The following is a 23399-nucleotide window of genomic DNA, read 5'->3' as shown; positions in this document are numbered from 1 at the left end:
TGCAGCTGGTGGCTTTGGCCTTTTGTGGATGCATAACTTTCCCTCAGCCTGAGATGACTGAACAATGTGTTTCCCTTTATCTAATCAACAGTTTGACTTTCAAAGTCCCACTCTTCAGGGAAGGTTCTTCGGTTGTAGCTTCTTTATAATGAGCAAAACTTTATATCAATATTTGAGGGATGAACTATTTTCAGTCTCTGACAGTAACAAAGGGACATAGAAAAAGTTTTCAAGAAAAATACATTTTTATGATGTTTTATTGTTTTGGTAGAGACCTATAAGGCAGTAGGAGTCCAAGGGCAAAGGAGGACTTGTATGCAAAGGTTTAGTCATTATGCTAAACCACAGTTAATAGTTAACAACAGCTAGAAATGAATGAAGAGTGCCATATATAACTAACTGGAATGTAAAAAGGATACCAAAGGAGGTATTACCTGGAGATAAGAAAGCCCCTGCAGTCCCAGTGTGCTAGCTAGAAGGGCCCAGTGCCTGATCCAGTGGAAGCATAGCCATGCTGCAGGTGGGAGACATGCACAGAGCACCTTCAGCTCAGGGAGCATCAGCCTGACCAAGCACTGTGAAACAGCCTCATCCTATAGCCTCTGCTTTCCTATCAAAACCACAGATGCTTTCACTGTCTTGATTTCTGACCATTAATAATTTCATGCAAAGTGATTCATGCAGAATATCAGCAGAAATACCCGCAATGATTTGTGTATCAGCAGTGATACACAAACATCACTTATTATTTCCCCATTTATTTTGAAACTAAATATACATCCCTGGGACAATTTGTTTGCCTATGCTTCCATTCAAAATTATTGCCTGAAACAGATTTTGCAAGAGTCTAGAGATCCCAGATAAAGGTAGTATCTAAATTGAGGGTTTATGTAAAAAAAAACCAAAACAAACCAAAATGTCCTTCCTTTGTTATTGTTTTTCAGTGTCTTTCAGAGGGACAGCAACCAGGGAACCATGCAAAGTCAAGCTGACCGGCTGACTGGTGACACCTTTGCATTCTGTGAGGAAAAGTCTACTATGACTCAGGTACCTCCTTGATTAAGGAAAATTGAGCCTCTTTCCCCTCTAGAGGCAGTATCTCATGGCTCTGTCAACTCCTATGACAGCAAGGGCATTGGCAAAAGTTGGACTGGATGCTGGATGAGCAACAGCAGCTGGATCCTCAGTCATATCTGAGAGGACCACTGGCACAAAACCAAGCTCCTTCTGGTCCCTGCTCTTGGGAAACAGCTCCCTCACCTGACTCTCATTATAAGCCAAAGCACTCCCCAGAGCTGGTCACCTCTGGCCAAGCAGGCAGGCAGAGGATGGAGGCAGAAGGAGCCCAGAAGCTGTAGAACATTGTTTGAGTGGGCTTTGCATTGTTCTCAGGCTAAAAGCAGGGCTGTAAGTCCTCTGTTTCTATCTCCTAGCAGTGATCTTGCAGGCAATAAAATTTCACTTTCTGAGAGAAGCCTCGTAGGAAGCTGAGGATTGATTTGAGACACAGAGCTTGGCTGGCACTAAATTTCACAGCTAACCCTTTTAAGCAGTTTTTAAACAGAGTGCAGTATGAGCCTAATATAGGTGTTCATTAACTAATAATAAATTGTAATGGAACACCATTGACACCTATATGAGCACTAATCGGATTGATGATCGCAGCCATTACCAATGAATTCCTGATAACGACACACTGGCTCCAGAGTACATATGTTATGCTGAGAACCATTATGCAGAAAATCCCAAGAAATAACAAGGTAATTCACCTCTCTCTTCCCTTGACTTACAGCTGGCGTGTGTCTTTTCTCCCGTCTTCTGGGCTACCACCCACCTCACTTGGGAAGTGATCTGATGCCCTGGAAACTGGTGGAAAGACTTTGGCTGACCTCCATTGCCTTGGACAGGAGAATAGTGAACAAAACATAAAAGGGAAAAAATATTAAAGAACCGCAGGAAAAAAAAAAAAGGGGCTTATCTCAATGGCCATTGTCCAACCTGCGCACTAATAAAGGAAATGTTTTAAAATGCTATTGTTTAAATCAATTATATAATTAGAGAGAATACTCTTAGAGATGCAGAGGAATGCTTGGATTGACAACTATTTGCAATTTCCTGACTTCTGAGTGTCATGTATTTTAATGTCTTTGTTCTTGGCATTTAAAGTCATATTCTACTTAAAGGTGCGTTACAAGTGTATGGAAGCTGAATGTACCACCTCAGACACAAAATTAACCTGTTCAGCTTTTCAAATTGTAAACTACAGAAAATATAATGTTAAATGATCTGAATATAAAACTAAGTTAATGACCTAAAACTTGTCGCTTCTTCTCTCTTTTTTTCTCTCTGCCTGGCTAGTTGATAGGAGGAAATATTTCCTTCACTAATGAACAGATTTATCATCTTATTTTTACTATGATTTTTAGTACTACACATATTGCAGGCAGCATACAGAAGGCCTGGTCACAGATTAGGACTACACTGCCAAGGCACTGTAGAAACAGAAGAATGATGCCCTCTGTCCCGATGAATATTTTTTGACAGCTTCCTACGAGTTGATTTAAATGAATGAGAGCAGTCATCCAAGTAACTTTTGCTGCTTTTGAAAATTTCAAACAGAATTTGCTAACACCCATTCTAAGTGGACTTTTTTGTAAAATGAATATCATTATAATCCATTAATGACTGAGGGTAGGATCAAGTTCACTCAGGTTAGGCACTTAACTTGAATCTAATTTTAAAGCACCCAAGATACCAATCCTCATTAGTAAGAATGTGCCTAAATTCCCCTACACAGTCAGTGGGGAGAAGAAGATGGGTTTTCTTCTTCTACTTAAATGATCCAAGACCAAAAATAATAATTTTCCACAAAAAGGTGGGAGATAAGAAATCAATATCCTAGTTCCATGTGATACAGAGAATTTGATAGATGCTAATGCACAGATGATCCCAATGAGTTAATTGCTTCTGCAGGGTAAGGAAAGCCTAAAAAGGAAACCCCAATGTTTCCTGTCAACCTGGCCTAGAAGTCAGATGTATGGACTCACACCCCACACTTTTGCTGAGGCTAGTCCTGGTCATATAGATATGACACAGGTGTGAGTAATATAGCTATCTGAGGCAAAGTCTTCAGCATGGAGTTAGAATCTCTCTCCAGATATGGTTCTTTTTTCATATATAGTTCACAGTAATTAGGATTGTACAATTAGATTCTTTCAAGATATGAAGCTTGTCCCCCCCAGGTATTTACTGCTAGAGGACACCATTTCCATCTCAGCTTATTAGAGGAAAAACATGAATGTAAAAAATGAACACCAACACCCAAAACAAAGATGATAAATCCATAGAAGCATTGAGCAGTACATTCTCGAAGAGACCTTATGAGGTCACCCAGTCCACCCCACTGCTCAAAGCATAGTCAACAAGACAGTCAATACCTTTTTTCTTTGGGTCTTGAAAAGCTTCAAAGGCAGAGATCCCGCAACTTCTCCAGGCAGCCTGGAGGAGGAACCTCACTGCTCAATCCTCCTCGTGACAAGAGAAATTCCATATATTCACACAAATCCTCCTTCACTTAAAACCTCCCTTCCATCATGCCAGTCCCCAGCACATAGAGCTGCAGGCAGTGCTACAATCCCAGATGTGTCCTTATTGAATTCAAGACCCAATTCATAGGCACCCTTCCCGTGTGGTGAGCAGCTTGTACCCCACTTTTCTTCTGTCTGCAGACTTGATGAGAGTGCAGTCTGTGTCATTCTGTCTCCAGGCCATTGATAAAGACTTGAAACAGGACTAGTCCTGGGACAGATCCCTAAGGAATTCCACATGTGCACTGCTATCCCATCAGTACTTTTCATGCACCTTACAGTTTATTCATCAAGACTAGAATGTCCCAGTTTGGAGATAAGAATGCAGTGGAATGCTGTGGTGAAAGCTTTGGTAAAGCGAAGACAGATGGCACCCATCACTTTTCTGTCAGCCATAGTCCTAGAAATTTAATTTTAGAAGGCAATCAGGGAGGCCAGATGCATTTCATCCTTGGTAAATCCATGCAGCCTTTTCTCAGTCACCACCTTCTCATTCCTGTGCCTAGAAAAGTCTTCAAAGAGACCTTGATCCATGATTTTCCCAGGGATCAAAATGAAACTGGTATGTCGGTGGTTAAACATCAGAAAAATCAAAACTCTTCCGCTCTCCTCAGGATTTGAAAAACGTATTAGAATCAACAAAAATCAAGAAAATGCAGCAATAGACAAGCGGCAGCCTTAAAAACAGCGCAAAAGGACCCTGTTTCATAGCTTTAGGCTATGAAACCAGCTCCTCTCATCCAGGAAAGTTACATTAAAAAAAACATATTTGTTTATACTCCAGCTTATTCAACATGCATACGCAAAATAGACATCTTCCTACGCAAAACATTCAATTTGAATACTATGGATTTGATTGTCATGTGTGGTCAAGAGATTGTCTTGCACCCACTAACAAAGGGCCTTAAAAGTGATATCAATTTTAGTGTCATGGGAGGCCTTTTTACTTTCACAGGGTATTCTCAGGAAGTCTTAACATAATATGATGAAGTTAAGATTTGGTTTTATTTCAATATGTTCACAGTTTCTGTGGCATTACATTTCTATCATGTTAATGTGTGAGCTCCCAGCATTAGGATTCTGCCTCATGATTTGATGTTCAACAATATTTTTGTTTATGTTACTATTGTCACAATGGAAAATGCAGTAGTGACATTAGCCTTAGAAAATTAGGCTTCATTTATCTTAACAAGTGCACCTTAGAGTATAAGAAGCGCAGAAAACACAAAGCATGAAATATTCTACTGAGATAATATGTGTCATAAATTTTATAGAATTATTTAATAACACTTATTGTTCTCAATGGCACCTTTGTAGAATACTGCTGCCTTAAGAGAAATCTTAAAAACCAGAAAACAACCAGTATATTTTAATTATGTATAATCTTTATCAAATAATAACATACATCTACGTATTCTTTTAAAAAGCAATGTCTAAGTGTCACAGTGTTGTGTGTCTAATCCTAACTGTGCATAAACAGCTTCCTGAGTTTTTTCAATGGCATTGTTAAGTTTATGAGCTTGGCTTTTAAAGAGGTGCTTATGATAACCTGATTCTTTGTGAAATCAAAGTCTTAGAGAAATTAATGAAAGGCCCTTAGAGCAACCTTATCTCTGATCTTCCAGTATCAACTAAAACTATAATATGTCATGGGATACAAAGCCTGTTGCAGAAAGACTTAAAGTGGTACTGTTGAATATGGCTTTGAGGAGTTTGCAAAAGCCTGAATTCTCCCTCTGTGCAAGAGAGTACTGTCTTAACAAGTCCTTATCACATACCCTAAGGTTTATTTCCTGTTTCGCTGGTCCCAGGTAAATTAGAATGAGGTAATTTTCATTTCTTTAATTCTGTACAAAAATCAATTGTAAAAGCCTCTACTTGGAAGTCACGTCTGTGTGATCAGGATGGTCAGTTTGGGCTGGTAGAATTACCTAGGAAAGTTTCTAACCAATTTTAATGTAAATTTAGACACGAGTTCTAACCAGCCTACATGATTTAGTCTTTGTTTTAAAGTTATGGAACATACGACATTTTTTTCCCTAGTTTTTACAGAAGGTAGAAACTGTATAGGCAGGCCAAATAAGTACTGGACCACCAGTGCATGGCTGAATCCATGGTACACTTTAATATTAGTTCCATCTTGAAATACCAGAGCTGAAATATCTCACTTTTTTAGTGATCAGTGGGAGTCTCAGCATGGAATTGCTTACTTAAAACATCACTTAAGTCACTTGACATTGACCAAATATGCCCCCATTGAAATGACATCTCACAAATATTGCCTGATTAAGCAGTAGCAGTAGGTATTTGTTGATGAAAAGATAAATCAGTTTGCTGGGAAAAGTGCCAGTAGATAGCTTGTATACTCTACTTACATACTGGATTCTTGATAGATTTGGTGAAGATGTCTTCATGTTAGTATAATAAAAGCCTATTATCAGTTCAACAGCAGAAAACTGTTTTCATTCATCAAGAAAATAGCAGGTTCGACACTAGTTGCCTTTTTAAGTGAAAGATTGGACATACGCTATGAAAAAATTTCCTGCCGTTGCAGAGAAGGATAGCACACTCAAACACATTTTTAAATTTAATTCCACTTCTCAATTCAGTTGTCATCCTCTTTACAGTAAATTACATGGTTACTATTAAAAAGCATACTTTGACTTGTTCCCAAAGTGATTTTTTAAAAAGTTTGAGCAAAATTCTTGCAGCCATTTTGGATTTATGAGAAGACTAAAAAGTAATCATTCCCTCAACTTCTCTGAACAACATAGAAAAAAAAATCTAGTTGTGGGGGGTTTTTTTCCCCATTGGAATATTTCAGAAGTGGATGAACTGCCAAAATTTAAGCTTGTGTTATTTTTATTTAATATTAATATTCTTTTCTTACTAAGGGTAAGTGCCACATTTGATGAGACACCAAAAAAAACCCCCACAGTCTCTGGTTTGTGAAAACATGATGTAACAGGTAAGAGTAATTGAAGTGTGAATGACGGTAATAAGGCTTGTGATACAAGGGAGGACAAGAAAATATTAACAACTCTTTCTAGTATTACAGCATTTCTCAGAGCTTGTTCAGGAAAATACATAACAAATAAAAAGTTCCTTGCTACTTTTAAAAATTAAATAGGATTAAGGTATCTGACATTTTTCTCTTCTAAAAAAAATCCAAAACAAAACTGAAAGACAATTTCTTCCTAAAGATTCTGCTACATATTTTTTTCTATCAGTTAGGTATAAAAACAACAAATAGCCTCCATTTTCTATTTTAATTTCTGAACAGAAGAAAAGATATGAAGGAGAGAAGAGACACCTGAGATTATCCTAAAAAGTAGTAGAGAAGGGCAAAATATTCGTTACTAGTTGAGGTATCTCATGGAAACTCTCAGGTGTATTTCCAAGAAGGAGATGATCCACACAGTGTTCAGACTTCCAGGACTTTATTTACTGCACTGGCTCTCCACAAGCAAGTGCTCACTCTCTAGAGACCTGCTGGAAGAACCGAGCTTGAACATCAGTATCTGTGTTTTTGACTTTTGCACAGACCAATAATACTAGGCCTGAGAAAAAAGGGTTCTTGAATCTCTCAGTGAGGACAAAGAGGTTAAATATCTTTCTAAAGCAATTCTAGGTTCATGAAAGAATTCAGCAATTAAATACTGAAGCCTTGGAATATTAGCAGTTTTTTAAAATAAAGAAAAATCCATCAAAATGGAGAATATGACCTTAAATATATTTGAAGTCTCCTTTAAACAAGCTGTCATGTCTATTTTGTCCTTTTCCCCCATCTTTGAAAAGGAAAACGACAGCCCTTGCTGGTGCAGGGAGCCAGAGGCATTGAGACAACTCTGTTCCACAAATGTTAGTAAAGGTGTTTCTTTAGCAGTGAGAATCAGGTGCAAGTTAACATACACAGAGTGTCTTTTCTCAGCTATGATTTGTGCAAGCCATTTATGGATAAGAGTAAAAAACATGATAGCAGCTATCCATTACAAAATTGCCTCTGTGGATTAAAGTACACATTGATTGTTCCAGCCGAGGGAGTCTTTTAATAGGGAGAATAAAACTAGTTTAAGCACTGTAAAAAGCTTGTCTGCGATCATAGTGCCAGGTTACTTTTGGATATGATACTACAATTTATCCTCACTCTAAACAGGGTTCTTAGTTTATGATGGGCAATGCAGACTACAATCCATCCTCAAGAATATTGATCACTAGTATTCTCACTTTCTACTCACACCCTTTAAACCATGCAGAGCAAGGATGAGAAACCTGTGACAGAGGTTAGGCAGGGCCTGCCTGCATTTTTATCCCAGAGGGCCCTCAGCTGCAGCATTTTGTGGATTTGGGGATGCTGCTCCTGGATAGTTCTAAGGCAGGTGAGTGAGAGGTAGGCAAGCGCATGTCAGGTGAAGACACGTGGCAGGGCCACACCAAAACAAGGACCACATGCCATCCAAAGTGACTGTAATGCTCTGCACTGTGCCTTGGTAACCTAAGCAGTAGATGTACCCTTTATTTTTATAAGTTTTGGTCACGCTTTGGCAGCAGCAATAGTGACATCTGATATGTGGGATCTGTAATAAATGCTCTCTATTTCCTTTCCTTTGCTGGAGAGAAAGAAAATCACTACATTTCCTGCTGCTGTCTCAGGACTACTGACTTAACCATAAAGGGATGGCAAGTCCAGCACCTCATATTTCAGGCAGAAGAAGAAGGAGACAGAGGGAAGCCTTGCCTGGCTCCTTGGGCAATGCCTACAGTGGTCCAGGAGGCATCATTTCTGCAATCTGTTAAAAATCAGGGAGAAGTCAGGCAAGTTCCAGACCAAACAGCAGGTTCCACACTAAACCACAGCTTCTAGCTAAATCAATAGAAGCAAGATGAATTAAGAGCGAATGTGCCAAGTTTTTTAACTGATATAATTAAATCAGTTTTAAAATGCATCTTTAGTTACATGGATGCATTCAGATCAGATCTTGGCCATCTTCTCCCCCTCACATACTTGAAGCCTGAATCCTCCTTGCCAAAGGGGCAATATGATCAAATCTGCATATTCTAATTTTTCAGAGCTTGTAATATGAAAGTCTTTGAGAGTTGGTGGTATTCAGGTGCCCAAGTATCTAAGCTAGTTTAACACTGTTGAATCTAGGCCAAATAAGTGCTTTTAAGTTTTCCCCTTAAGCTCTTTGGGCTTCAGTTTTCCCACTTCTGAAATCAGAGTTTTGAAATCAAGATTTATGGTGGGAGAAAAATATCAGCTGCCTCTCACACAGAGATCTTTTCTGCTCTCACTAAACTGCCATGAATCTTAATTCAGAGCAAGAGGTTTTGAGATCCTCACAGCTGAGGATCACTGTTTTAGCACCTTCTGCAAGCTGAAGGGGAAAAAAAACACCCTTAGCACTGTCATTTCAAACCAGCCTATAACATTTCCCTAAGAAGCTATTTGGGATGTAAAATTGTATCACACCAAACCACATCAGCCATCTTTCAGTGAAAGACAAGAACAATTTACTATTTAAAATATAAGTATTAATGTTTTAACAAGCATAGATCTTTGTCTGTAGTTTTGTGAATGAACAGATAAATAATTAAGCAAGAAACAAAACCTAAAATATTATGTGCAGAACTAGTTCTTTCACTTCCCAACTCCATGGCTTTTCCCAGTGTTTTTATCAGACATATTTGTTCTGTGAAAATGGAATGTAGCCCTTCTTTAAAGTGCATATACAAGACATACGTGAGAGTCAGATCTGAGCTGAGAACTAAATTTTAATTCTGGTTTTGCCACATCAGTATGAAACACACCATTTTTTTGTTTTAACTTTCTGCATATCTGATTTATTTAGCTTACTTGGAACCCTTACTCTCCCCTAACTTCTTGGATTCAAGAAATAATCACTTTTTGGGTTTTCAGCACGCAGTTTTCTCTCATTTAAAACATACAAGATAAAAAAGCTCAAATTAAAAAAAAAAAAGGGAAAGCAGGGGAGAAATGAAGGTATTTCTCCAGAATACTCCCTGAGCTGCAAATATTTTTTTTTTGGCATAGCATACACACACAGAGAACAGCTACCTCCTACCTGCCTTGAGCACTGCCCTGTGTGCACACACCCAGGGTGACGGTGGCTGGGGGCACCCAGCAGCAGGAACATGCCACAGTGCTGGTAGTGGGCTATAAAGCAGAATTGATTTTCAGGTGATCACCTCTGGGTATTCACCTGAGGACACATCTTGTAAGGTGTTGAATGCTCTGGCACCAATCCAGAAAATCATCTATACCCACAAGGAGCATGCCCAAGCTGAGCATGCATTTCTGTCCTTTCCTTGATTCAGCTCAGATGGAATAGTATTACTTTTCAAGAGCTTTTTATTCTGTGCCTGATGAGAATGACCTTCACTCATTACTCATATGTTTGTTGCTTAGGGTCAGAAAGAGGATCAAACAGGAGGGCTTTCTCTCACTTCTGATTTCCAAGGGAGAGAGGGGAAAAATCCACTTTTTCCTTCTTTGAGATCTAGTAGATTTCAAGCAACAAGAATGCAGTTTGTACACTGCCTGTTACAACCTGTCCTCTCTTGTCACTGAAATCCCTCAAACGTGTCTGCTTATCCTTGGAAGCTGGAAATATTATTTCTTCATATTTGTTAAATCGAGGAAGTTAATTGTTTTAGAAAACTGTAGTGATTGCCTTGGATATAATAATAAAACCACTTAAAAGTTCAAGTGTGCATCCTTTCCTTTCTCAGTAGGAATCATCCACTGTCCAGTACTCTGATGCCTAATTGCAATCCACAGAGCACTGGAAAAAAGAGGCGAGATGCCACATTGCAGTCCCTTGAGTTTTCTCTGTATGCTACAATTAAGTTCCTCCATGCATCTGTCTTATTTTCCCTTTCTTATGTCCTTTCCAGGCAAAAACATTTTGTCCTGAGGCATGGTTTTATATTTTGTTTTGCTTTAATTATCTGAAGCAGAACATGTAAAAGTCATTATTTTATACTGTACAAAATAAATCCTGGTTTTCCTTATTTATTTATGGTTAGAGAAAAGTTTCTGCGAAGTTAAAAATAAGTCGATTTACCTGCAAGGCAAATTAAAGGCCTATTTATTTCTGAGTCACAAATATCATTGGTTCTGATATTAAATCAGTGAATAGAAAACTATATGGCATGGGGCCAGGGAGAGAGATAGCATTAGCAGTCATTTAATGTGACCACAGTAAGAGCTGAACAATCTGATGCTTGGGCAGTGCTGAACTCAGGGAAAATGCAGCACCGACTCTCTCTGCTACTTTTTTCGCCTTTTTGTCTGTGATGGATATATAATAATTATATTTTGCCAGAATGCCAGTGAAAATGGTAGTGCTGTTGCTAATGTAGAGGCTGTAAAGCCATCAGAGGAGCTTTAAGCAAATGTTATCTGTTTTACTGAAGAAATCAATTACACACAGATTGCTTAAACCAGTGACAGGCATAGTAAGGAGTAAAATCTGTTAAGCAGAAAACTTACAGCCATCAACGTGTACAGATTTACATGTTATATGATACAACTATTCAAGAATTTCAGATTACAAAAATCAAGGAAAGAGAGAAAAGAAAAATAAAGGCTAGAAAAAAAAATAAAAGGCACTTTTTAATGTTCATCTCTATACCTTATGCAGCTGAGAGGTTTCACCTTTCTTCACCTCCTCTTTCACTGGCATGGAAAAGAACTGGTCAGGACTACACTACCTAGAAGATGGGCAATTTTGAGGGACCTGCTCTTTGACGTTGGTCAGTTGTTAGTGGGCTGTCCAAGTTTGGAATACGATAATAATTTCCCTGCATTATTTGTGCTCTGCCATTTCAGGGTATTGCTTTGGCTGAGAAAAAAATTTTATAGTGCTTAGGCTTCTGCATTTAATCATATTATCGTCTCATTGTTTCTGGGCACAAAACAATTTTTTTAATTCTGAAAGGATGATTTATAAGATGATATGCATGTTAGAACATATTAACAATTACAGCAAAGAGTGTATTGAAATTGCTTGCCACAGAATCATTTGTCTTTTACTCACAGAAGAGTGTTTGCACGTGGTTGTGTTAGATGGGGCTACTCTGCATCCATATTTTCATATTTAAGGAATGGCAAGATGATATCTCTACAACTTGTGAGAGAGTAGCATGTAAGTGAGCACTCAAAAACAGAACTACTGAAAAATTAGCTACTGCTTCTGAAAGTATTGGCCTTAATCATTCATAAAGTGAAAAAAATGTGTAGTCAAAACATCTTTGACAAAAAAATCCCTAGTCAGATCTGCCTGTGTCTTGGCTTTTCCACTGCTGATACTTAGAGCATTAAACATCCTTACAGAGACTATCACTGTTCAAAAGGACTGTCAAGCCTGTTAATTACTCAGGTGGAGTTAGCATACAGCTCATTAAACCATGTCAAAACTTTCAGTCCTTCTCCACTATATCAGTCCCCTTAGAGGCTCTCACATCAGGATAATTTGATTCTTAAAAATACATTAATTCAGATCATACATTACACCAACAAATTATTCCACTTTCTTTGTAAAACAGGTCTGATCCAACCAGAAAGGCTATTGCAGCAAAGACAGTTTCTGTAATTAATATGTAGTGGGTGTGTCTGGTGCAGGCAAGGAGCGTTTGCAAGCTGTACTCTTGCAGGGTAGCGCTTACAGAATGGCTATTGGCAGATCTTTTGAAGAAATATTTCTTGCAGTAGGAATATAAAAATGGTTTGTAGCTCTTATGAAAGGTTTATTACAATTGTACAAAGTATTCACAAATCCACAGTCTAAACCTTGGCTGTATGGGTTACAGTGTTACCTCAATTTTGCTCCACAACAGTGGAAGTTCTATGGAAGCAATTAATGACTGGGTTGCCCCCACCCCAATGCCTGAGTTATCAAAACTTGTTCCCTTCATAAAAAAGCCATTAAAAAAACCCAAAAGGGTTAATATAAATCTTCAGAAGTTGGTTTGTGATTTAGAAACCTACGTCTCACTGTCAGAAGTACTCCTGATACTCACAAACCTTAACTACATTTACTCAGAGACCACCTCAAGTCCCACCCCTCCATGAAGAGGTCCAGATATTTTGACAGGAGTTTGCATCCTGCAGGGTTCAAGTTATTTCTGAGAAAATCTATAGAGGCAATTAAAAATCTACACTGGAGAAAAGCTCCAAAGGTATCTGTGTACAAAATGTTTGTAAAATATTTGTTAGGGTTAGTTACAGTTATCCTTTTTTTTATTATTATTATTATTTTAGCAAAGCGCATTTGACCTGGTAAGTAAACTGGCTGAGACTGGCTTTCTTCTAATGTCTGCAAACCAAAGCACAAAAATCTGGTTTGAACTCAAGCCACTTGGGTTCATGGCACTTTATACATCCTCATCCAATGCAATCAGAATCGATTTATGGGAGTATGAGATTTTTCTTGTGAATATAATTGCATTTGGATATAGTTTGTGAAGACTCCTCTTTTAATCAGGGAATAAAAGTATGATTTTTATTATTTCAATGTGCCGAATAGAAACTAAGGAATGTGACAGCAGGAAAATATTTTGCAGGGGTAAGCAGGCTAGTTAGTATAAGCCTAGCTGCAAGTTTTAGAAAGAGGACATGATTTTGCTCATTATGTTCAGTCACTCCAATTGGCTTTAGCAGAAAATCACTGCGTGGAATGTCTCGCTAGATCAGCACAAAGTTTACAAGATCTATGACTGAGAAGCAATCATCCACCACTGAGGAAGACCTAACTCTGTTAAACACATTTCTAAAATGACACTTTCAAAATGGATTTCAGCTCTTGATGAATGAAAGCCATCATCACGATTTTAAAGTTTAGTTTGTTGTTTTTAAATGTGCACTCCACAGGAGTCAAATGTTCATTCTTACCCTGCCTTGCTGGGAAAAAAAAAAATTGGAACAAAATGTAGAGGACAATTAAAGATGCAGAACACTTTCTCCTCCAAAATCCTCACATTGATAATACTACAATAATCTTCAAATTTATCACACCAGACCTCCAAGTGTGATAATGCATCTTTAAAATACAAAACTTCAAGCTAAAATATTAAACATGTGTTTCCTCCTCCTATAGGATATGTGCTGAAATGTCACACACTATTGGGGAAAATGACCCGTAAGTGTTTTTTTCCCTCCTACTGGAGCAGTTAGTGTGGCGTGCAGTGAACCAAATCAACAATGTGATTCAAGCTGTCTCTGCAGCGTCATGGTGAAAGAAAGGATAAACTATAAAAACTACCCTCCTACAGCTCTTAGTTCTTGCTTCCCACACTTTAACATCTTCTGTCACCCCTGGCGCTGTTACTGACCCATACTAAGCTAAACTAAAGGATGATAAGTTTGCTGCCTTTGCCCTTGTCCTAAGGGGCTGCACATTATCCTATCAAGCATCAGAAGCCATTTCTGTGGGATATTTGTCAACCTAAGAAGTCCTTTTAGAACAAATGAAATGGGCAGCGAATTACAAAAATGTCATTCTCTAAAGGAAATGGATGAAGGCTTTTGTTCTCCAGTAATAAATAGATGCCATAGGCTTATAACACTATTTTTGTATTACATTTGACAGGGTTACTATTTCCAGTTCATTAAGGAAACAGCTTGAAAACTATTTTTTTCATATGCTTTTCAAAATAATGTTTTCCCAGTAATAAATATAAGCAATAGCTCACATAACGTTAACTTCAACAAGATTTGTTTCAAGGTACTTGTATTAGGGATTACTACATATCAGATGGCAAGTTTTAAATACATATTTTTTCAGCTTATATAGATGCTTATTTAACAGACAGGTAATAAGCACATAAGTATTAGTGCCTCATTCTGATTTTTTTGGAAATATTTTAACATTGTTTTTAACGTTATCTTTTGCTAGACCAATTTTCCTGTGCATGATGATCTTATGGAACCTCATGATATATATTCCATAGGCTAAGGTCAAGCAAAGGAATAATAACTCACTTCCTTAAATGAATGCTTCAAAGTAAACCTTCTATGTTTAATAGCAGTAAGCAGAGGTCAGGATTACACTCTCCCAGGTTTGAGAATAAAGGCTGTGTGTTAATATTCTCCAAGAATTACAGCTGAATTTCTGGGTGGCAAAATGTTTGCTGAAGTATGTCCCTGACAAAATATTTTACAGTGCTATGGATGTCAGACATCTGAATTTTTACAAAAAGCTAAACTGAGGCACACATGTATAAAAACACATAATGGTACTTTGATAGTTTCCTTTGCTATTAAACATTGTGCTAAAATGCTTCAAAGAGGATTATTAATTATTTTGGCACACAGAAAGTTCTTTCTGAAGACACTGACTGAAAAATTAAGTAATATATGATATATTGACACAAGTGAACTTAACTGCTATGTCAGTCATAATATTTAATGTGTAAGGTGTATTTCTCTCATCATCCACTAATCAATTATTAAGGGAAAATTTTATTTACATCAAAGTGCTATAATATTTTTTATGTTTACAGCTTATTTCTGCCTGCAGAATAGTCTCTCAACTACTGTACTGCTGGCACTAGTTATTACTGATTACAAGTGAACATTTTGTTAATAAGAAGAGCTCAAAATTGATTTTGCAGGAAGATAAATCAGTAAACCAGACCATTAACTGGTCCCCTGCTTTGTAACTATTTCACTAATTCCAGACTAATTATATTCAGATCTTTATTAGTTAGATGTTTTCACAAAGTAAGCTGGACATGGACCAAATGTAGGGTGAACAGTAAAGAATATATTGATAAATGCACTCCTTCCTTGTAGTGTATTTTTCAAGACACACACCAGTGCACATTTCAGATTAGACTCTGTCCCTTAGTTATCATTAGTCAGGCAGAGACAGCTAAACTTTGCAATGAATAGCTCCCGGCAGTCCCGTACATTCCCTTTCTCCCCCTGCACACCAGAGCAGTATTCCTTCATGCACGGCCTCCCGTTCTCAGGTGAGGATCTCAGACTCTTTGAGACCTAAAACAGTGGGACCTTGCCAAGATCCACTTCTGGGAGTGGGGTTGAGGGAGTTCAGCTCTCCCTTTAGTTGGGGCAGACAGAATTACTCCTGGGTTCAGGCTGAACTGATGAATGAATTTCTTCTGCTGAAACAGAAATGACAGTGGGTTTTTAAGAAGGATGAAATAATTTCTTCTGCTGAAACAGAAATGACAGAGGTTTTTTAAAGAATGATGAAATATTTAACTAGACAAAAGTGCTTTAAGTGGAAAGCAAAGTTTGACATGATATTTCCAAAATGCTTGGCTTTTGGGCACTTTTAGTGAGTCTTGAAAAAGCAGGTTAGACATAGAAAATGTTTTAATGAAAGGGGACACTGGTAGAGGTCCATTTAGACTCAGAACTCATATTAAATTTCTTCCCCTGCCTAACTGATTAAGTGAAAAATTTCTTTCCCTCTAGGATTCAAACTGGGATGTCATCAGTAGAGAGAAAATAACTTATACCTATGGCTATGGCATTTTTTTGGAGACCATTTGTTTAAAACCCCTCAGAAAGAGCAGAGAACAGACCCATCTGTTCTGCAAGTTGGATGCACCGTGTGACCCTGGTGTCGGGGGAATCACCAGCTCTGGTGAGGATAGGCAACAAAAATGGACTTTTATTTCCTCGTGCCATTTCACTTTTTTCAATACCAAACGAAACTGCCAAAGAAAGTGGTGTTATTATTCCATAAAGTGACTTGATCTGGGAAGAAAAATATGTTTTTCTTCCACATTATCATTCTTCCCTTTAACTGGAAGCCCTGTGAAACCATGTTCCAAGGGGATTTTTGTAGTTCCTATATTTTCTGGGGCAAAACTGCTTTCAGTGTTAATAAGAATTCCATAAAGGCATGGAAGAGCATGTTAACTTCACAAAAAGGTTAAAACTTTCAGAATGTGTTATCTGAATTATCTTATGAAGAATATTATATCATGTTAAAGGTTATTAGCAGTGTAGAGATCAGAATTTCAGGATGCTCAGATCCTGTTTTTTTCTGAAATACTGATCTTCCTGCAGCTCTCATGGTTTTCAGTGTAGATGCCAGCTCTCTTCACCTGTGAAAGCCAGGCCCACCTACTGGGATTTAGCTGCCAAAAAGGTATTTTAGCAGATAACTTTAACACACCCAGTTTTGAAAAAATCTGTCTTTGATTTTTTTAGCATTCATCACTGCCTTCTCTAAAGAGTTTGGGAATATTACTGTATGCTGTCGAACAGCTGCTGCATTTCACTCCAGGCATGCACAAAGTGTTCACCATACAGTTTTTCATACCAATTTGCTAGGTTTGCATAGCACTCTGGGATCCTGTAGATGAAAGGAACTGTATCAAGGTTAGATTACTGTTACAGTGAAACCCGTACTAACAGGCACAAGCTAACCTAAATCACCTGTCCTAACACGCAGTAAAATTTACGTGAAAAGTTCCCTTATATTAGTTCCGCTATATTATGTGACTACCTGTTGTAATGGCCAAATTAATACCCTTTGGTGGCTGATAAGACGCTTTTACTTTGGGTAGTACATGAAGCCATGAACAGATGCAGAACCAGAAAAAGAATGCCTGGTGCAACAAACCTGGTTTCATGCGCAATTGCAGCACAGCTTTTCTGAAAGCAGAGCTGCAATAATATTAGGCAAGTCTGAATTTTTTACAGACAAAGTTTAATATGAACTCTCCAAGGAAAACAACCTCAATAGTAAACATGAAAAACCATTTGAAGAGATATAGTTATTTTACTCTGCTGATCTTACAGTTTCTGTTACAATGGGCCTTAAAACACCAGCTGTAATCCCAGAGTCAGCTTCAGTCGCTGCCCAGGTTACAGCACACGGTGGCAGATAGACAGATGGACACACAGGAGCTCTCATGGCTAGTAAAAAATCAAAGATTTGGGGAGTTTAAATTAAAGAGTGCACTCATACCTATCCATGCACAGTGTTCACACTTTAAAGTGTTAGAGATATTACCATGTCCTGTGGTTTTACTTTCTTTACCCATTTTTTGCATCACTAAATAAAGTTGCTGAAAATACACACACTGTGTGTTTATACAGAACAGACAGGGGTAAATAAAAACCAGACATGTACAGCAACTGTTGAGATGAATAAGTTCATCAGTTATTTTTGTAAAGGTCATAGCTAATGCAGAATAGTGGGTACTATTTGTAACTAAAGAGTGAAACAGAAACCAAAAGCAAGAATTTACTTATAAAAACATGATCCATAAAAGCTAATAAAAAACTCCAGAATTGACACACTTAACTTTGCGAAACCTGAATAATAATAGCAATGGTAATAACAATAATAAAGAATTTGCAGTCATACTTCACTTTCAAGCTTAAATATTTCAATATGCTTGACAAACACTAAATATCTGAGAAGTGCAAGTCCTGCAGATAAATAAATTAAGACCCAGACCACAAGCCAGACTAAGGACTAGGACTCAAAAATTCCCCTTCACTCTCATGAAGTGTCTATTGCACAGTTTTCTTCGAACTGAAGTAACTCATTCCTCTGCAAAAAAGAGCTGAAAAAAGGAAAGGATTAGGTTATGGTAATGGTTTAGTTGAACAAAAAACATTTGCGTACACTCAAGAGCATCTGAGAACAATTGGTCTTCATCGTAGCTGACAGTCATGCCTCTTCATGACTTGTTTGAAAAAGGGTGAAACAAATTAATTTATATCACTTCAGCAGGCAAGCAGTAAAATGTTTTTCTTGGCTACTGATTCATGTATGCTGCAGCCGTGTGACATGTATAAAAGCGGGAAACATTTCCTTCCTCCCAATTCCTTTCACATCTCTAGATTACCAGAGGGTAATGACTATGCTATGAAATCAAGGTCAGTTCTCATCAATTTCGATGAACACTTTTACAAAGAGTGAGCCTGGTCCAAGAACTGCAGTATTCATTTACCAAGACACCTAAGAAGAGCTAATATTTTGAGGAACCTGTGAATTCACATCCGCTATTTTCAACATAAAGTGAAACTTGACTAAAAGTGAGCATTTCACAGCATTTGTCACATGAGTCTAAAAGTGCAATTTTAATGCTACCAGACAAGGGGGAAACATCTACCACCTCACAGAATGTGCAAGTTAAAGAAATAGACATTATTCCAAGGATGCCATAAATGGCATGTCGTTTACAGACTCAGCAAGTGAAAATATACTATTGACATTTGATAATTCAAATCTAGTTTTGTATATGGCTCTATCAGTGGCAACAAAAATACAGAGAATTCGAGAAAACCCAGTATACTAGACAAAGTATGTATGCTCAGCTGTGTTCCCCTAATGTTGTCACACGTTGTTTTTCTCACAGAAGCTCAATGCCACAGGGCTGTTGGCATAGAAAGGTCTCGGTTTAATCAGCACAGAACATCCAAACAAGTCTTAATCATATACATTACATGAGATAAACATTTACAAAATTAATATTGATGTTGCCTATGCTAGCAAGCAAACCTGTCAATGTGGGAGGAACATACCATTACAATAACAGTAACAAATGCTCCAGAGCCCCTGCGTGACTGAACCACTGACGTTGCTACTGCTATCGGGTGCCCTCTTTTTCTCTGGTGGTGTGCCTCTTATCCCTACCAAACAAAGCTGCCTTCTCTTTAGTAAAGGAATTCAGGACTAGTTTCTTACAAAACTTGGTTTTCCCATGTTCAGTGGTTGTTGAGCTGCCTTAAATACTTAGAGTGATATAGAAGAGTGTTCTTTCCAATAATGTTTCAGGAAAATGTAATTTTTATTTCTGCCCTTTTCATTGATTTATCCTAATTTTTCATACTAGGACAGCAAAGTTAAACCAAGACAGAAACACATCTATTCGGGATCCTGAATGGTTTGAATTCCTTCCAAAAGCTTTTGCACTGGCTCACCACCCTTACCAGGCTATCCAAGCACCAGGTGTTGACAAAGGAATCATACTCATAGAAACAGCGATTATCCAGAGGCTGGAAAGCATTACATTTGCTGAGGCACAGTGAATGTACTACAGCTGACAGTAGCAGAGACCTCCAGGCATCAGGGAATCTCCTAACTTCTCCACTTACTGCATTTCAGCTTGCATCATGGGGGAGTCTAAGGATGCCCATGATGCTTTCCAAGTAAACCAGCAGCACGCACCTCTCTGCTCCTGCTCCTACTGCATGTAGGGTTCAGAAGAGCAGATGAGAAGTAGCACATATTAATAACTTTGCAGGGTATACACTACAGAAAGTCATGTCTTCAGCATCAACAATTTCACTCCACAGATCTGTTCTTACCAGGCTATGCTACTTGCTAACGGCAACTTCGCTGCTCTGAGCCGCAGCCGCTCCTGCTGCTCGTTCCCTCCCCTGATGTGCTTTACCCCCTTGAAAATATATGCAGAAGTATATGCAGGGAAAGGACTGAGAGAAGAAGTCAAATAACTTCAAAGGAAAATTAATCACAAGTTTCAATTCATTATCCCCTTTATTTTTAAAATACAACATGTTTAGAGAATTTCATTTCAATACCTACCCACCAATAACAGAGAAATAGTATAAATGAGCAGAAAACAAAGGTGAATGGTTATGAGATCTACCATAGTACAACCACTTTTTTTTTCATTGCTTTTTCCACCCTCCCTCTCTTCTGATAGTGTTTTTTCACCTAATCACTTATCTTCACACTCAATGGGCCTTGGCTTGATGCTGTTGTAGCCTTCACACCTATGATGTGGTTGTAGTTCTCTGGGAAATCACCCAGCACCTGCAAGGTCCCAATTCCTTCAGCCTCCAGACCCAGTTCTGATTTTAGTTTCCTTCTGACCCAATTAATTAATTGACTTTAATTCAATACAAACTAGTTTGTTTAGCCAACCCTGGCTACTTTGCACCCCTAATTTAACCTCTTCAGGTCTCCCCTACTATGCAGAAAGCAAGCAGTGCATCAAGATGGGTGCCCCTGATATTCTTCAGTCAGAACCCACAGACTTGCTCTAGGACACATTCCTACAAAGATAAAATGGAGAAATACAACTTTCTGTCATAGTACACACACTGCTCAGTACAAAAGAAGTGCCATGTACATTAACATTAGTTTTTCTTATTAGTCTAGTGTGATAGATGGCAACTCACATTGACTTGAATGGAGTTACACTAGTTTACAAAGGAGTAAATTTGGACCATAGGGACAATATTAAATGTGACCTTAATCTGATTTACTCAGAATATATAAGTTAATATGTTTTTATTTCAAACTGATATTATAGTGCTCTTCAATTACAAAGGTCACCGAAGTATTAAAACCTCTTTATTAATATCAAACAATAGCATATAAGTATTTAACTGAGGAAAAAACAACAAGCTCCCAGTTATTGATCACTTGAGAGGTTATTTTCTATAGCAAAGGATGAGCAATGGCTCTGTTGCCCTGTAAAGAACTACTAATCTGCCTAGAATCATTTCAGGACCCCCTTGTCCATATTGTACCTGGAGAAGCCTAACACTGTCCATCTCCAAACGCCTCTCCCTACACACCCAATGTCCAGACTGTTCTCCTGATCTGCTTGCAATACTGTAATTCATTCAACAACATTCAGCAATGTGCACTTATGCAATTTGAAGGGAAAGAGGGAAGAGGGAAAAGAGCTGGCTTTTCCTGATGTAGGAGATAATTCTCTTCTTTTTCTAGTGGATGGGAAATAAAAGAATTCTGAAGCCAGTTCAGTGGGCTCAGAAAAAAACCCAACCAAACAAACACTGGAAAAATACATCCAAACAATACACGGTGATAAATAATGTGAGTGAAGTTGAAGGAGGGAATTGGAAAGGGTTTTTTTAAATTTTATTTTTAGGTAACATTAACTCAACATATAAATTAAAAATTACTCTTTTATGTAAGTGTGTATACCTATGATATGTGTATGCATTGTACATCTAGGAATAGGTGTTGGCATGCAGATGGTCAGGTTTTCCCGATCCATCACATTACCAATGAAATCTGTTACTATTAAATATTGATAATCACATGCAGACACATACACATATATCCAAACATTTGCATTACTGCCTGTATGCACATGCTTACACACAAACACTGCATCATCTCTATGAGGATACAGCCGTACAAACATGCTGCAGGATTCACACAGAGCCACAGAGTGCTGGAATTATGAAAAGCAGCAGAAGCTGGACCAGCTCTTCTTCCAGGGAAGTCCGTAGTAAAAACCTCAATGAACTCCACAGGATCAGAGTGGCATCAGAGCATTTAACAGGGCATCCTGGTCACATACAAATAGCTTACCCATAAAGTGTGCATAAACCATCTACTTGCGTGCCAGAGGAATGCACATCTGCATATAGCTACATAAATCTTAAACACAGAAAATATATGCTAAGGCTATAAAAATTCAGTATGCTAGAACTCGATGGGATGCTTACATTAGTGCAGATGAGGTGGGTATTGTCTGAGCTTTTGTGTGCTTTTTGCTCTACAACAGGCAAAAGACTGACTGAGCTTCCCTCTCTAGCTTTGTTTTTTTTACCTAAACAGGGTGTTGGGATGAGTACTGAACCTCCACCAAAGCGTGGAAAAAACCCTCTTCAATCAACAAGTTCAGTATTTTCACAATTTTCACGTCATTGTAGGTGATAAAATATACACGGTGTTCTCTCTGGATCTGTAAAAGGCTTTTCCCCCTGCTACAGCTCTAAAGCTTATTTTACAGTCTAATACTTCAGACAGTAGCTTGTCCAGCTTCTTTTCATCTCTACATTTCCCCCTCTTCTTTCTTGCTCTTTTTCTTAAGTATTGTATTACATGAAATTCAGCCCTTATTTGGCAGGATTTTATGCAGTCTGTGGTGAGAGCTGAATTCTGAAAATGTTCAGGAAACACTGGCTAAGTGGGGAAATTTATTTGCCTGAGCCAGAGATAACATCTTTCTTAGACTTCTTTTTGAAACACTGGCACTTGTCAAGCAGAATTCTCCTGTTCCCCCTTTCCTCTCTCTCTCTCGTAAACACACACGTGCACACTTATTAAGGATGCAGCAGAACTTAGCTGACACTATAAGCTGGAGTTTTTATTCATTCTGTTTCTACACCCAGTAGGAAGGAAAAAAAAAAAGAAGAAATTGGAGATGTTAAAAAAAAAAACCACAACAATTTTTTTCCCTTTCCAGAACATTCAGCCCTTCTCATCCTCTTGTTTTTAAAAAATTATCTATGTCTCCCATGCCAGCCAGCCTTTCACATTTTTCTTCATTAGAAAATACATCTTTAAAGCAAAGTCAAAATTTTGGCATTTATTTTTATGGTCACAGGGTAATGTTCTTCACGAAACATAATCTAAAACATAAACAGTGAGGGTGAAGCAATCATTTCTCATCCAGGGCACAAGACAAAACTGAAGAGTAAGTATGCACTGATTCAGAGCTCTGCTCTCCTGGCACAGCTGCATGTTACACATTTTGGGGAGAACAGCTGGGGGCCGAGCAGGTGATTTGGCAAAATCATTTGGGGGTGGCAAGGAGCGAGGCTGAGGACAAAATTAAAGACTGGAGTGTATAAGGAGAGAAGTTTAATGCCTGAGTGCTCGTTTTGAACTGTGACCTAAGGTTTGGCTGGGCACTAACCACAGCATGCCTCATCAGCTCCTGTCACGGGTACCCTGGGGCATACCTCCAGCAGGGAGCCAGCTCCAGAGCCGCTCCTCAACCACCAGCTCGCTCACACACTACTGAGACCCTGCCGAGAAATCAGCATGCAACCCGAGAAAGCAT

This window comes from Corvus brachyrhynchos, unplaced genomic scaffold (assembly GCF_000691975.1).
Source record: "Corvus brachyrhynchos isolate BGI_N302 unplaced genomic scaffold, ASM69197v1 scaffold14, whole genome shotgun sequence".
Lineage (NCBI taxonomy): Eukaryota > Metazoa > Chordata > Aves > Passeriformes > Corvidae > Corvus > Corvus brachyrhynchos.
This window is presented reverse-complemented; position numbering follows the sequence as displayed.